This window comes from Neofelis nebulosa, chromosome 11 (assembly GCF_028018385.1).
Source record: "Neofelis nebulosa isolate mNeoNeb1 chromosome 11, mNeoNeb1.pri, whole genome shotgun sequence".
Taxonomy (NCBI): domain Eukaryota; kingdom Metazoa; phylum Chordata; class Mammalia; order Carnivora; family Felidae; genus Neofelis; species Neofelis nebulosa.
In genome coordinates this window covers 10,492,668-10,507,520 of record NC_080792.1, presented here as the reverse complement: position 1 = coordinate 10,507,520, position 14,853 = coordinate 10,492,668, and the positions used below count along the sequence as shown (strand labels likewise).

The 14,853-nt window shown below is 36.6% G+C and overlaps 1 pseudogene; it reads left to right on the top strand.

Moving 5' to 3' along the window:
- Positions 1-13,133: 13,133 nt before the first annotated feature.
- LOC131489755 (eukaryotic initiation factor 4A-I-like) lies at positions 13,134-14,636 on the top strand (annotated as a pseudogene).
- Positions 14,637-14,853: the final 217 nt, after the last annotated feature.

The window sequence follows — 14,853 nt, the reverse complement described above, 5'->3', positions numbered from 1 at the left end:
AGGAGAAATCCATCTCTCTTTTCCTGCCTCACTGATTGATCTGGAATATTGTCTCTCATCTTCTCCAGTCCTTAGAATGGGATTTATGCCATTGGCTCTCCTGGTTCTCAGGCTTTCATGCTCGGGCTGAATTATTTTTAATAATTATCATTGGCTTTCCGGGGTCTTTAGCTTGTACACTTGAAGATGGTGGGAGTTCTCAGCTTCAGTAATCACATGAGATGATTTCTCATAAGAAGTCTTTCTCTCATTCCCTCCCTCTCTCTCTCTCAGTATAGACAGATGATAGATAGATAGACAATTGATAGATAGATGATGGATAGACATAGAAATTGGTATATGATGAAATGCATTGATACATATTGATATGTGTTTATTGATATATATGATATACATATGATATATGTATATATGATGTATATATAATATATACATATATAATATAATATAATATAATATAATATAATATAATATAATATAACATAACATAATTAATATAATATAAAGATATATATATATATATATATATATAATCTTTTTCTCTGGAGAATCCTTTGAAATGTAGCTGATCATAGGTTCTTAATGTAGGGCAGAGTTTCCCAACGGAACATTAACAATTGTGAGCCAAACAAAATATCGTATGGGTGTTTGGCTATAGGTAGTTAATAGATGTATGTGTTTATATATGCATACACTTTGCTTTGTTTCCCATCTTAATCATACAAAAAATATATTCTGTAGAACAAAACTAATTCTCTGCATTTAAGATGATTAATTTCAGTTTATTTACTGACTATAACGTAAACCCCTATAGGCTTAAAATCTTGGTGGAATTTCTATTTGGTACACATTATAAAATCAGGGGAAAAGTTTATAGGCATCACAGTGCTACTCCTTGGTAGTAATGAATCCTATTACATTTACGACTATGTTATCATATCAGTTAATGCATTTTCTGTGCAATGATGCAGTTCCACCCCCTACATCCATCAGCAAAAATGAATCATTTTTCAAGGTCTCTGCCTGAATACTAAATACATCAATAGAAAACATGCAGAATCAAAATGTGAGAGATAAATCCATGTTAACTGTCGCTTGACTGATATGGCTGCTCGGCATTTTTCTTTTGGCAACCACATTTTCTTACATTGTATCATGCAAGTGCCTATCTTCCCAAAGTTAAACTCACTTTTATTTGAACCACACCTAATTTATCAATTGGAATCATCAACTAAGATATTGAATACTTTTGGGGCGCCTGGGTGGCTCAGTCAGTTAAGCGTCCAACTTAGGCTCAGGTCATGATCTCGCGGTTTGTGGGTTTGAGCCCTGCGTGGGGCTCTGTGTTGACAGCTCTGAGCCTGGAGCCTGTTTTGGATTCTGTGTCTCCCTCTCTCTCTGCCCCTCCCCAACTTGTGCTCTGTCACTCTCTATCAAAAATAAATAAACGTAAAAAAATAAAAATAAAAAAAGATATTGAATACCTTTATAGGGAAATAGCAAATATGATAAGATTTACATAATCTTTCCCCATGCATTATGTATTACTATTTAAATTCTTTATAACTATTACTTCACATACGGTTCTGTACCTTGTCAGCCCATATATTGCCAGCATCATTTTTTTTTCCTATCAAGCTTCTACATTAGTTTCTTCCAGGCAATATCATCATGATGTTAATTGTTGGTGTCAACAATAAATTTCCATTTATCCCAGAAACATAGAAGCAGTAAAAAAAATAAAAGAGTGTGGGAAAAGATCATTTACACTAGGAGAATATCCAGGTGATATTATCCCACATGTAAGTCTCCAGAGTAAGTTTTTCATATATTCTTTTCTCCCAAACTTCTTTCGATAAAGTATTGACCTTGAAACCCTAAATATTTAACATATAGCTTGGGAACAAATATCCCTGAGAATCCTTCCATCTGAAGCATCCGTTACAAATTTCTTGTGATTATTTTAAATATTTCAATTAGTGTTGCTTGTAATAAGTACACCAGAATGGCTCAGTTACAGTGGAAACCATAACCTTTGTGACCATAGAATTTATTAAAGAAGTTTACTGTAATAAACCAATGATATTATTGGATCTTATTTTATCTATCATGTTGGCCTTACTCCGTAGTTTAACTTCAAAAGCAAAACAGTAGTAAGAAAATCAATAAGCATATTATTTATGGTAAATATAACAATCAAAATAGGAGATATTTTCTTGAGCATGACACTACCGAGAATTTTCCATGCATTTGCACTCATAATTCTCACACAAACCTGAGTTGTATACAATTATCACTGTGACTTCCTAGATGAGAAAATACACAGAGAAATCTGTTACACAAATTCACACACAGGAAATGTTATAGGGAGGGTAGATTTAGTCCTACACAGAGATGCTATCTTATCCCTCACCTTGTCTTGATTCCTATCAATGGGCTTCATGAAATTATAGAATGTTTTGCTTGCTATGTTTCTATGGCCTTTTTTTCTTCACTTAAAATGTTGACATTATAAGAAAGGAAAGGAAAGTAGCAGCTTATCACTGTAGAGGTGTTTCAGTCAAATTTGGGGAATAATAGCAAACAGAAGTGAGTGTACATAAAAAACACATTGGGAAACATCAGACCTTATAAGTAACATTTGTACAGATCTTTATTTTTTTCCTACTTGCATAACTACTTGACTTGGAATATTCCTTGGTTGCTTGCAGGGAGAATTAGTCATCACTTATTACTTGTGTCTCATGAACCCTGATCTCATTTGTACCCCTAAGTAGCCATCGGCTCATTATCACCTTCCTGCTGGTATACAATCTCCCTCTCATTATCGTTAGAGGCACGGTTTGGGAAAACTGGAGATTCATTCTAATTAATGATATTTCAGTCATTTCTATTTTCAATTTTTTGGCAAGGCCCACGTATTGAGACAAATATTTTCGCATACATTTGAATTTTACTTTTTATTAAAAGAAATTTTAAGAAAGGCAAAGTTGTCATATGGGTTTAAGTGTGGTTGTCTAAAAAGATGTTATTAAAATTGCACGACATTGTTTTTTCATTGAATTATTGTACTATCTGTTTTACATGCTACATGTATTTGATATTTATTAAAATACTCTAGTGATACGTCTTTTACAAATTTTCTTTGACACATAAGAATAAAGGAAATTTATAATAATCATGAGATAGCATGTTATCTTAAAATAACTAATATAACAGAAATCACAATATTACAAAAGTTAGTGAATCTCCCAAATCCAAAATAGTCGCCTGAAAAATATTTACAAAACAATTTTACGTGGGCTTTTAAAGAAATTATATCTACCTTTTACAATTAATGGATAGACAATATATTTGTGATTTAAAGTAAGTTTAACTACAAATTTGTGACAGTTTCCTTTATTTTGCTTAATAAGTATATATTTGAGTGGAAGTTATTATTATTATTACTCCTCACTCAAATAGGCAACATATCTTTAGAATGTATGTAGTATTTTATATTCTGTGACACATGTCCAGTACCTTTAATTGTAAGATCTATAGGTAATAACAATGTCTGCAACTCAAACCTGTGATTATTTTATAGGAGATAAAAATTCAATATGGTCACGATAATCGTAAGAAATTACTGCTATCATACAACTCTTTCCTCTTATTTCAAAACATTAAAGATTTTGCAAAAAGTGAAAATATTATTTTATTTATTCTTTACATGGGTAAAAGGAATAAATTCCATTCAACTAGGAAAAATGCTATCTTAACAATAAATGCAACTATGTGATTTAAAAACAAAATGCAGTGAAGCCCTAAATGAAGTAAAACACACAGTCCGTTGAAGATACAAGTAAAAAACAAAAACACTGATACTGTTGGAGTTATTCCCAAGTTTAATATAGAAGTAAGCTTACTCTACGTTAGAGAATGAAGAAGTATTTGTAGAAAAAACTACTTTTTTAAATGAATTACATTAACACTTTTCTGAAATTAAATGATCGTGCATGCCTGTACCTATTTCTGGACTCTATATTAGGTTTAGAAACACATGGTTGAATCTGGCCTGGCAACCTGTTTTTTGTGAGCCACAGGTTAAGAATGTTTTGTTTGTTTGTTTGTTTGTTTTTTCCCTTTTAAAGGTAGTGTTAAACCAAAAAATCAAGAATAACAAAAGAATACGCAAAAGAAATTCTATGTGGCTACAAAAGCAAAAATATTGACTATCTTGTGCTGTACAGAAATGTTTGCTTCTCTTAGACTATATTGTTTAGAAAATATGCATGTTCTTTACCTTATCAATACCACACTTTCATAATTACTGTAAAACTTGGGTAAATATAGAAATTTGATGGGTTAAGTTCTCTAATCCTGTTCCACTTTTTCAAAACTATTTTGGCTAGTCTAGTTTATTTTGTATAACATATAAATTATACAATCTGCTTGTGCATTTGTAAATAAAATGTCTGCCATAAGTTCAAATAGGCTTAAACTGAAAGTCTATATTTTAACAGTATTGAGTCTCTGGACCATTAACATTATATAACTTTCTGTTTATTTAAATAACGTTTGATTTCTCTCAGTAGAATTTTGTAGTGCATAGTGTAGAACTGTCTTGCACAAGTGTTGTTAAAGTTATCCCTAGATTTTTTCTTTTCATTTGGATACTATTTTTTTTTTAATTTTTTTTTCAACGTTTATTTTATTTTTGGGACAGAGAGAGACAGAGCATGAACGGGGGAAGGGGCAGAGAGAGAGGAAGACACAGAATCGGAAACAGGCTCCAGGCTCTGAGCCATCAGCCCAGAGCCCGACGCGGGGCTCGAACTCACTGACCGCGAGATCGTGACCTGGCTGAAGTCGGACGCTTAACCGACTGCGCCACCCAGGCGCCCCTGGATACTATATTTTTTAAATAGACTTTGTTTTCTAAGAGCAGTTTTAGGTTCACAGCAAAATTGAGTGGAAAGTATAAAGTCCCCCTATTCCAATGCCCGCATAAATGCATGGCCTTCTGGCCTATCAAATTATAGCACCAAAATGATAAATTTGTTACAGTTGATGAGCTTGCATATATATATATATGTGTATATATACACACATATATATATGTATATATACACATATATATATGTGTGTATATATATATATATACATACATATATACACACACACACACACACACATATATATATATATATATATATATATATATATTTAATTTTTGTAATGTTTATTTACTCTTGAGAGAGACAGAGTGTGCAGGGGAGGGCCAGAGAGAGGAGGAGACACAGAATCTGAAGCAGGCTTCAGGCTCAGAGCTGGCAGCACAGAGCCTGGTGTGGGGCTCATGACCTGAGCTGAAGTCAGATGCTTAATCAACTGAGCCACCCAGGCACCCTTCGATGAGCCTATATTAACACATCATCATCCAAAGTCCACAGTTTACATTACAGTTCATTTTTCCTATGTACATTCTATAGGTTTGGAAAAGCATATAATGTAATGACACATATCCACCATTATAATATCACGCGGGATAATTTCACTAATATAAATATTCTTTGTATTCCACCCATTCATCCCTCCTTTCCCTGTAAACTCTGGCAACCACTGATCTTTTTACTGTCTCTATAATTTACCCTTTCCAGAATATCATATAGTTGGATTGTACAGTATGTAGCTGTTTAGGTTGGCTTCTTACACTTATTAATATGCATGCAAGATTCCATGTCTTATCATGGCTTGATGGCTCATATTTTTTTTTAGCACTGAAGAATATTTTATTGTCTGGACCACAGTTTATCCACTCACCTATTGAGGAACATCTTGGCTGCTTCCAAATGTTGGCAATTTATGAGTAAAGCTGCTGTAAACATCCATGTGTAGGCTTTTGTATGGAAAGATTTTCAACAAATTTGGGTAAAGACCAAGGAGCATAATTGCTAGATAATATGGTGAGGCTTGTGTTCAGATTTGTAAGAAACTGAACAAACTGCCTTTCAAAGTGGCTGAACTGCTTTAAATTCCCATTTTCAAGGAATCAGCTTTCTTGTCACTCAACATCCCATCTGGCATTTGGTGATCCAGTGTTTTGAATTTTGGCCTATCTAACAAACGTGTATTGGCTTCTCATTGTTGCTTTAATTTGTAAAATCCCTAATGGCATTTGCTTTTTGGGCATCTTTTTACATTCTTTTTTCCAACCCCCCCTTTTTTTTTGTAATCTGTTTATCTTCTTTGGTGAAGTTCTTCAGAACTTATGCTCATTTTTTAATCTGGTTTTCACTTTCTTATTATTGAGTTTTGAGAGTTCTTTGTATATTTTGGATAGTAGCCCTTTAACAGTATCTTTTGCAGATACTTTTTCCCAGTCTGTGGTATCTTCTCATTCTTTTGTATCCTTTGCAAAGCAGAAATTTTTATTTTAATGAAGACCAACTTACCAATTATTTTTAATGGATCATGCCTTTGTTGTAAAAAAAGGTCATCACCAAACCCAACGTCATTGAGAATTTATCCAATGCTATCTTCTAGGAGTTTTAGAGTTTTGCATTCTACATATGGGTCTATGGCCCATTTTAAATTAATTTTTGTGGAGTGTGTAATTTCTGGGTCATTAGTGACTAATATCAGTAATGACATTAGTGACAAAGTACTGCTGGGAGCAAAGGTGTCAGTTTTTATTTTTTGATGTTTATTTTTGAGAGACAGAGAGAGACAGAGAGACAGAACATGAGCAAGATAGGGGCAGAGAGAGGGAGACACAGAATCTGAAGCAGGCTCCAGGCTCTGAACTGTCAGCACAGAGCCAGATGCAGGATTTGAACTCATGAGCCGTGAGATCATGACCTGAGCCAAAGTCGGGCACTTAACTGACTGAGCCACCCAGGCACTACAAAGGTGTCAGTGATTTAAAGAAATACAGTAAACCTTGGATTGTGAGTAACTTGTTCTGGGAGTGTTCGCAAGACAAGCAAACATTTTTACTAAATTTTAATTGATAAACAAGCAAAGTCTTGCAATAGGAATAGTATGTGACACCAAGTATCACAGGATCAGAACTGAGCCAATGGTTCTTGAAATTCGCTTTGATATACTAGTGCTTTGGATGGCAAGCCTGTTTCCAGAATGAATTATGCTCGCAAACCAAGGTTTTACTGTACTCAGAAAGTGAATGATTGAAGCATAGTGAAGTCCCCGGTTCATGAAGACTTAATCTAGAGGGTAGAGATAAACGGGGCAATAGTAGGAAGTGCCATGAGGTCAGGAGAAAGGAGGATTGTGTGCTTTTGTCTGTATGTTTATAAGATACACTATTTTAGCTGTGCTTAGTATTCGTAGGAGGGGCTCAGTAGAAAAGAAAAACTGATTTTTTAAAGGATTAGGGAAGGAGCGTGGATCTAAAGCTGGGAACTAAGAATTTCCTTTATTCTTGAGGGGATTCTTGTCCACTGGAGTCTGACAGCAAAGGTGCCCATTAGCATCACTTTTTAGGGGCCTGGGCATAACTTTGAGGGAAATTCTTTCCGATGTTTTCTATTTTTGGTTGGTGAATTAGTTTAGGGTCACTTACGTACAATTACAGATGAGATCACAAAACAAAACAAAACAGGACAGCAAGTGGAAAGGAAACAATTTCCAGGTACTGATGAGGACTCGGTTAAATTTGAGGTAAGAAACTGATAAAGGGGCCAAATCTGAGAAGTACTATTTTTGTTTCTTTTTTTGTTTTTGTTTTTGTTTTTTTGTTTTTTTGTTTGTTTGTTTTTGTTTTTGTTCTTTTTGTCCAGTAGGCTTCATCAGTCCTGGAGTTGCTGTGGGAAAGCTAACTGGATGGATTGATCCAGGGTTAAGGTGTTCCTAGCATGAGGCAGTTGAGTGTGATTGCCCAATTAAATAAAAAATAGAAGTTCACCCAGTATGCAGTTGATGTGATAGGGAGAAAATAAGGACTCAAGACACTAGAGGAGGTCTGTCTGAGGCTCAGAAACATCCGTTGTAACAACCCCTGAGTGAACTAGGAAAGAATGGGTCATTTTAAAGTATGTGGCCAGAGGGACGCCAGGGTGGCCCAGTCGGTTAAGCATCTGACTTCGGCTCAGCTCATGATCTCACGGTTTGTGAGTTTGAGCCCCACATCGGGCTTGGCACTGATAACTCCGAGCCTGGAGCCTACTTCAGAATCTGTGTCGCCTTCTCTTTCTACCCTTCCCCCTGCTCATGCTCTGCCTGTCTCTCTCAAAACTAAATAAATATTTTTTAAAAATTTAACCATGTGGTCAGAAATAAACATACATACAGATTTTAACCAAGAAATGAAATAAAGAGCAGTATATGGTAAAAGATCAGTTAAGAACATGTTACTCCCAACAGGAATAAGTTCAGAAGATAAGGAAATATGTAACTCATACAAATTAAATACAACACAGGGAGAGGAAACCCTTTTAAAATTTAACCATAAAAGAGAAAAAAGGAAGGGGTGCCTGGGTGTTTCGGTCAGTTAAGCCTCTGACTTCAGCTCAGGTCATGATCTCATGGTTCATGAGTCAGAGCCTCGCGCTGGGCTATGTGCTGACAGCTCAGAGCCAGGAGCCTGTTTCAGAGCCCTCCAACACTCGTGCTCTGTCTCTCTGTCTCAAAAATAAAAATAAGCTTTAAAAAAAAAAGGTGGGGGGGAGGTATGAAGAAGCCACGATTTTCTTCTTACCTATTATTGCCAAGCAGCTCAGGGTCTAAAAAGCTAATTTCAATGCTTTGGATTGAGTGCCTGAACTAAAAAATTGTTTAAGGAGTTTAAGGAGGAGGTTGTTTTTATGGTAACTATCCAATCCTGAAAGTGCGGACCACGTTGATTACCATGGGAATAAGAATGCATTAATTTTTTTAAAGAACTTGTTTATAAGAACTCACTGATATGCACTTAAACACTAAACGGTTACAGATAATAAAGAAGAAGGGTAAGTTTAAAATGAGGTAGGTGGGGGGGCGCCTGGGTGGCGCAGTCGGTTAAGCGTCCGACTTCAGCCAGGTCACGATCTCGCGGTCCGTGAGTTCGAGCCCCGCGTCAGGCTCTGGGCTGATGGCTCGGAGCCTGGAGCCTGTTTCAGATTCTGTGGCTCCCTCTCTCTCTGCCCCTGCCCCGTTCATGCTTTGTCTCTCTCTGTCCCAAAAATAAATAAAAAACGTTGAAAAAAAAATTAAAAAAAAAAAAAATAAAATGAGGTAGGTGGGGAGATGGGTATAAATAGGCAATGGAGGTTAAAGAGTACACTTATTGTGATGAGCACTGAGTAAAGTAGAGATCTGTTGAATCACTGTGCCATACGTGTCAAACTAAAATCACACTGAATGCTAACTATACTGGAAGTAAAATGAAAAACTTAAAGAATTTAAAAAAATAAAAATGAATAAAATTGTAAAATGACCGCCCTGGAAATCCCTGGTATTGATAAGAGTGTAAAGGGATTTAGGAGAGAAAGACTGTCAGCTATTTAAATGTGACAGGTTTATACCATTGTGATCATAGACATTGTTTCCTCATCTAAAAAATAGGTGAAGGAATAATTAAACTTAGTTCCAGTGGGTCCTGTGAAGTGTAAATAAGATATGAGTGAGGTAACATGTATGAGGACAGAAGCCACATGGAACTGATTCACCACTGAAATCCTGCATGAGTGGGTACAAAAAATTAAAATTAGAGGCAAATGCTGAATTTTGCAGGAAAAACCCAACAAAAACACAAAAAAGGCTGTTGGACTGGACACACCTGCATGAAGTCAACTTTTCTTCTTATAAAAATAGCTTTTCACATGTTGAAGGGTTTTGACAATATTTCTTTAAAAGGAAATTAGGACAAAAACAAGAAAAAACAGCTCACACAGAATAAAATTGATATTAGCTGAAAAACTTTCTCAAAACCAGATGTTCATATTACTTTATGGAATAGCTTTCTATAATGCATTAACATGTGATGTATTTCTGAAATGAAGAACACCCATTTGTAATGCCTTATTCATCAATGTTCCCAGTGCGAAGTTCAGAAAAAAAATGCTGACATAAAAATGATAATAAACTTAATTTCCAATTATACCCTTCTATTTACATTGTCAAAAACAAATAAATCTTTCTCTGGGCAAAATGTATTCTATCTTAATATTTTGCATAACTTTAAAAGCTCATTTTAGTTTATTTTCACAATAATGGTCTCAGTCTATTTTATTCTTCACCCTAATTAATATGCTTAATAGTTAATTAAAAAGTTACTCAAGGGTGGACGGAGTTCTTTTCTGACTTGCTGTTAAGTGGCCATCCTAGCACATCCTGACGCTGCTTGGCAGTTACTTTATCCCTATGCTACACTTCTATTCCTGAAACCTCACAAATGTCCTGTGTCTCTGCTATCCTAGTACAATAATTTAAATCCATTTTAGGTGCAATTAAAATTATTGCTCTCATGCTGCAGACGTAAGTTTACGGTATGAACACCATTAAGACATGTGTCTTCTAGGCATTGAGAGGTAGCCATGAAAGCTGCTCCTGAAGGCAGTGACATGTTTTATATGGATTCATGGTGTAATTAATATACTCCTCATAGATACGCACAACTATAATGGCATGCTTTGTGTACACTTTTCGTCACTTACAAAGCAAAGAAATCTATGCCGCAAGGTTTCGGGACAAAATCCCTACTCAGTACTTCTTACACACACAGGAAACTAGCCACTTCGAAATGCTGGAAATGCCTGTGACTCCCAGAGCATTTCAGGATGCTTTACACTCCCTTGTCTTTACTTATGTAAGGCAAGATGGAAAGAAGGGAGGGAGGGAGGGAGGGAGGGAGGAAGGAAGGACTCGTGTTTTTAACAAAAGATTTCCTGAATGTATCAGAGTTGGAAGGCTGTCTTCCTTTATCCATGTTTAGGGTAAATTTCCAAGCAACAATGTAGAATTGTTATCTTTCAATACTGAGCTCTAAAGACATTACAGACAGTACAAGCATATGTGCATCTGTCTCGTGTGATTTCAGTGGTAGAAGATCAAGAAGGAGAGAGTCTAGTATCACAAAAAAACTAGCAGATTGATTACAAGTTTTCAATCTGAAAAGCCATTTTTGAAGTGAAGTCAAGATATCACTTCTGAATATGTTAGGCTGATCTGACTTTTGAGTGTCTATCCCTTACGAAAGTGGTGACTATATTTTACAACAGAAGTTACAGACTCCAGATCCAAAACTGTCCAGGACTGAAATGTGTCAGGAGCTTAAAACCGTATATTTAAAAAAAATTTTTCATTAGTGCCAGCTTGTGTAATTTGGTTCTTGTTTAGTTCGGGTCATGTGTAGCTCTGGCTGAAATAGCATCCTCTCCAGGGGACGTCTGGATGGCTCAGCAGGTTAAGCGTCCAACTATTGATTTTGGCTCAGGTCATGATCTCACGGTTCATGAGTTTGAGCCCAACATTGGGCTATGCTCTGACAACACCAAGCCTACTTGGGATTCTCTCCCTCCCTCTCTCTCTCTGCCCCTCTTCTCTCTCTCTGAAAAATAAGTAAATAAACATTTGAGAACATGAAATAACATCCCCTCCCTGGATCATCACTCCCTGTGGGGAAATAGGTTCTCCTTACATAAATGGGTTAGATAAAAGCTTGTGGACAAAAAGCTACTACCATGGGGCGAAAGTGCCCGAGGTTAGCAAGCGAGATATTATAATGAACCACGAGTAACTTGTAATATCACCTGCAGGAAATTACTTTCCATCTGGAGCCAATGTACCTTGATCACAAACACCACTTGCCCTCCCAGACCCTTTGCTTCTTATACACACAAGTTAATGATTGTTTTCTCCATGTTCACGTGGGTAAGATCTTGTTTTCTTCATGTTCCCCACGTGAGTGATATCTTGCGAGCTCAATTAATACGGAGACAAAACCCCTGTTTGGGGCTCTCCTCTTTTCCCTGACATTAGCCTCTCTCATGTTCAATTCTGTGTCTTCACTCTTGTAAGGCAAGAGTGAACTCCAGACTTATAGTCTGTGACAACTTTCCTCATATTAGAGGAAAGCAAGAATAGGAAAACCATGTAATACTTCTAATGTTCTTCTTAAGTTAGTATGTGTCAGTCTCACTGTGATACCATTAGTCAAAGGAAGTCACATGACAAATCCTGATATATGATTGCATGCATTAGAAGAACATAATCCTCTTGTAGAATGAGAATTTTTAAAGAGGGGTGATAGAAGCAGGGAATGTTTTGAATAATATTTCATTTCCTTGAAGAATTAGTAGTGAGTGCCAAATTAATAATACAAAGAGTTAGAATATAATTTCTGGAGACATGTCTTTGAAAAGTTGAGAGAGTATGCGATCCATATTCCTACCAGAGGAAGGAAGACATTAAAACAAACAAAACACAGAACAAAACCTTTAATTATAACTACAGAAAAGGCAGAATTTCTGTGCCCAAGTGTTTGCAGATGCATATAATTGATGTGAAAGGATGAATTAGGTCCCTCCTAATTGTCTTGATTTTCTAAGGGAAGCATAAGGAAAGGTAATCAGGTGAAAATCTGTATGCAGCATGAGAAGTTTAGGAATAAAGAAAATAAAAGTATTTTCTGAGAGAAGACTAAAAGTTCCATAAAAATAGAGTAAGATTATTTGACAGTTTTAGTATTCATTTGCATCAGTGACTATATGTATAATTAAATATCATATATATATGACATATATATATATACATATATATATATATATATATATATATATATGACAATTATAGCACAGTTGTATGTGTGACAAGAAAATAAGTCTAGGCCTCTTTAGAAATATTTGACAGGAAACAAGGAGGTCGTCAACATGGAAGAGATTTGTAGGCTCATAAAAAGTTTCTTCCCGATATATGGTATATTTTGCAAAACACTTGTCAGGAGGTCTTAAAAAATAAAATGTACTTGAAATAACTTTTTATATATGTATTACGGAGGAGCAAGAGTATGTGAATTGTATACAAAATCAATAAGTGACCGGTACATTATTTCCATATTAACTTCTGACCAGACCAATGAAAATTGCTTCTGGAATAGCTTAAATGTGAAATTCTATCCAAATATATTACTGAGTTTGAAGTTTCTAAGGATCATGTCTTTGAGTCAGGATTCCTGATCCAGAGACAGTGGCCTGGAAGGGATGGAGCTTGAAGGCATCATTGACAGTAACTGGAACGAGATCATCAACAGTTTTGATGACATGAGCTTCTCTGAGTCCCTTCTCCATGGCATCTCTGCCTATGGTTCTGAGAAACATTCTGCCATCCAGGAGCGAGCCATTCTTTGTATCAGTGGTTATGATGAGACCGCTCAAGCCCAATCTGGGACTGGGAAAACAGCCACTTTTTTTATATCGATTCTGCAACACATTGAATTGGATCTTTCTGATTTTTTCTATTTTCGGTTGGTGAAGGAGAGATGAGGCTCACCTGGTTAAGATTATGGATGAGTAGCAGGGCCATTGGTAACAAAAAATAAATGAATAAAAAGGAGAGAATTGGAAAATAGCAATTATAAAGGAAAGAATTTATTATTTCCAGGCACGAATGAGGACTCAGTTAAATTTGAGTTAAGAAACTGAGAAAGGGACCAAATCTGAGAAGTAGTATGTATGTATGTATGTATGTATGTATGTATGTATTTATTTATTTGTCTAATAGGTTTCATCAGTCTTGGAGTTGCTATGGGAAAGCTAACTGGATGGATTGATCCAGGGTTAAGGTGTTCCCAGCATGAGGCAGTTGAGCGTGATTGCTCAATTAAATGAAAAACTAGAGGTCCATGCATCATGAAGTTGATGTGGTAAGGAGAAAATAATATCTAAAGGCTACAGAGGCCTTGGCCCCACACCTACTAGAGTTGGCTCAGCAGATACAGAAGGTATCCATGGCATTAGGAAATTCTATGGGTGCCTTCTGCCACACTTGGGGGACCAAGATATCAGCTGACATACAGAAGATGAAAGCTTCCCATATTGTGGTGGGTACCCCATGTCTTGTGTTTGATATGCTTAACCAGAGATACCTGTCTCCCAAATACCTCAAGATGTTTGTACTGGAGGAAAACTGATGAAATGCTAAGCCACAGAATCAAAGACCAGGTCTATGACATATTCCAAAAGCTTGACAGCAGAACCCAGGTGGTTTTTCCGTCAGCTGCGATGCTTTCTGACATGCTCGAGGTGATCAAGAAATTCAATCCCCATTTGGATTCTGGTCAAGAAGCAAGAGTTGACCCTGGAGAGTATCTGCCAGTTCTCCATCAGTGTGGAATGGGAAGATTGGACTCTGGACACACTATGTGACTTGTATGAAATGCTGACCCTCACACAGGCAGTCATTCTTCAACACCTGAATGAAGGTTGATTGGTTCACTGAAAAGATGCAAGCCGCAGACTTGACCGTGACTGCAATGCACAGAGATAGGGGCCAAAAGGATAATGAGATGTTATCATGAGGGAGTTCTGCACTGTCTCTAGCAGAGTATTGATTACCACTGACCTGCTGGCCAGAGGCATTGATGTACAGCTGGTTTCTTTAGTCACCATCTATGACATTCCCACCAACAGGGAAAACTATATCCAGAGAATAGGTGATGGTAGATGATTTGGCCCTAAGGATGTGGGTGTTGACACGGTCACAGTAGAAGACAAAGGGCTCTTTGAGAAATTCTACAACACCTCCATCGAGGAGATGTCCCTCAGTGTTGCTGACCTCACCTGAGAGAGTGTCCTGATACATAGCCCTACCCAGGGTTCAGTCTGGGGGGATGGGGTGCTGAAAAGGAGTGGGAGTGGAGAGGAAAGGGAACCA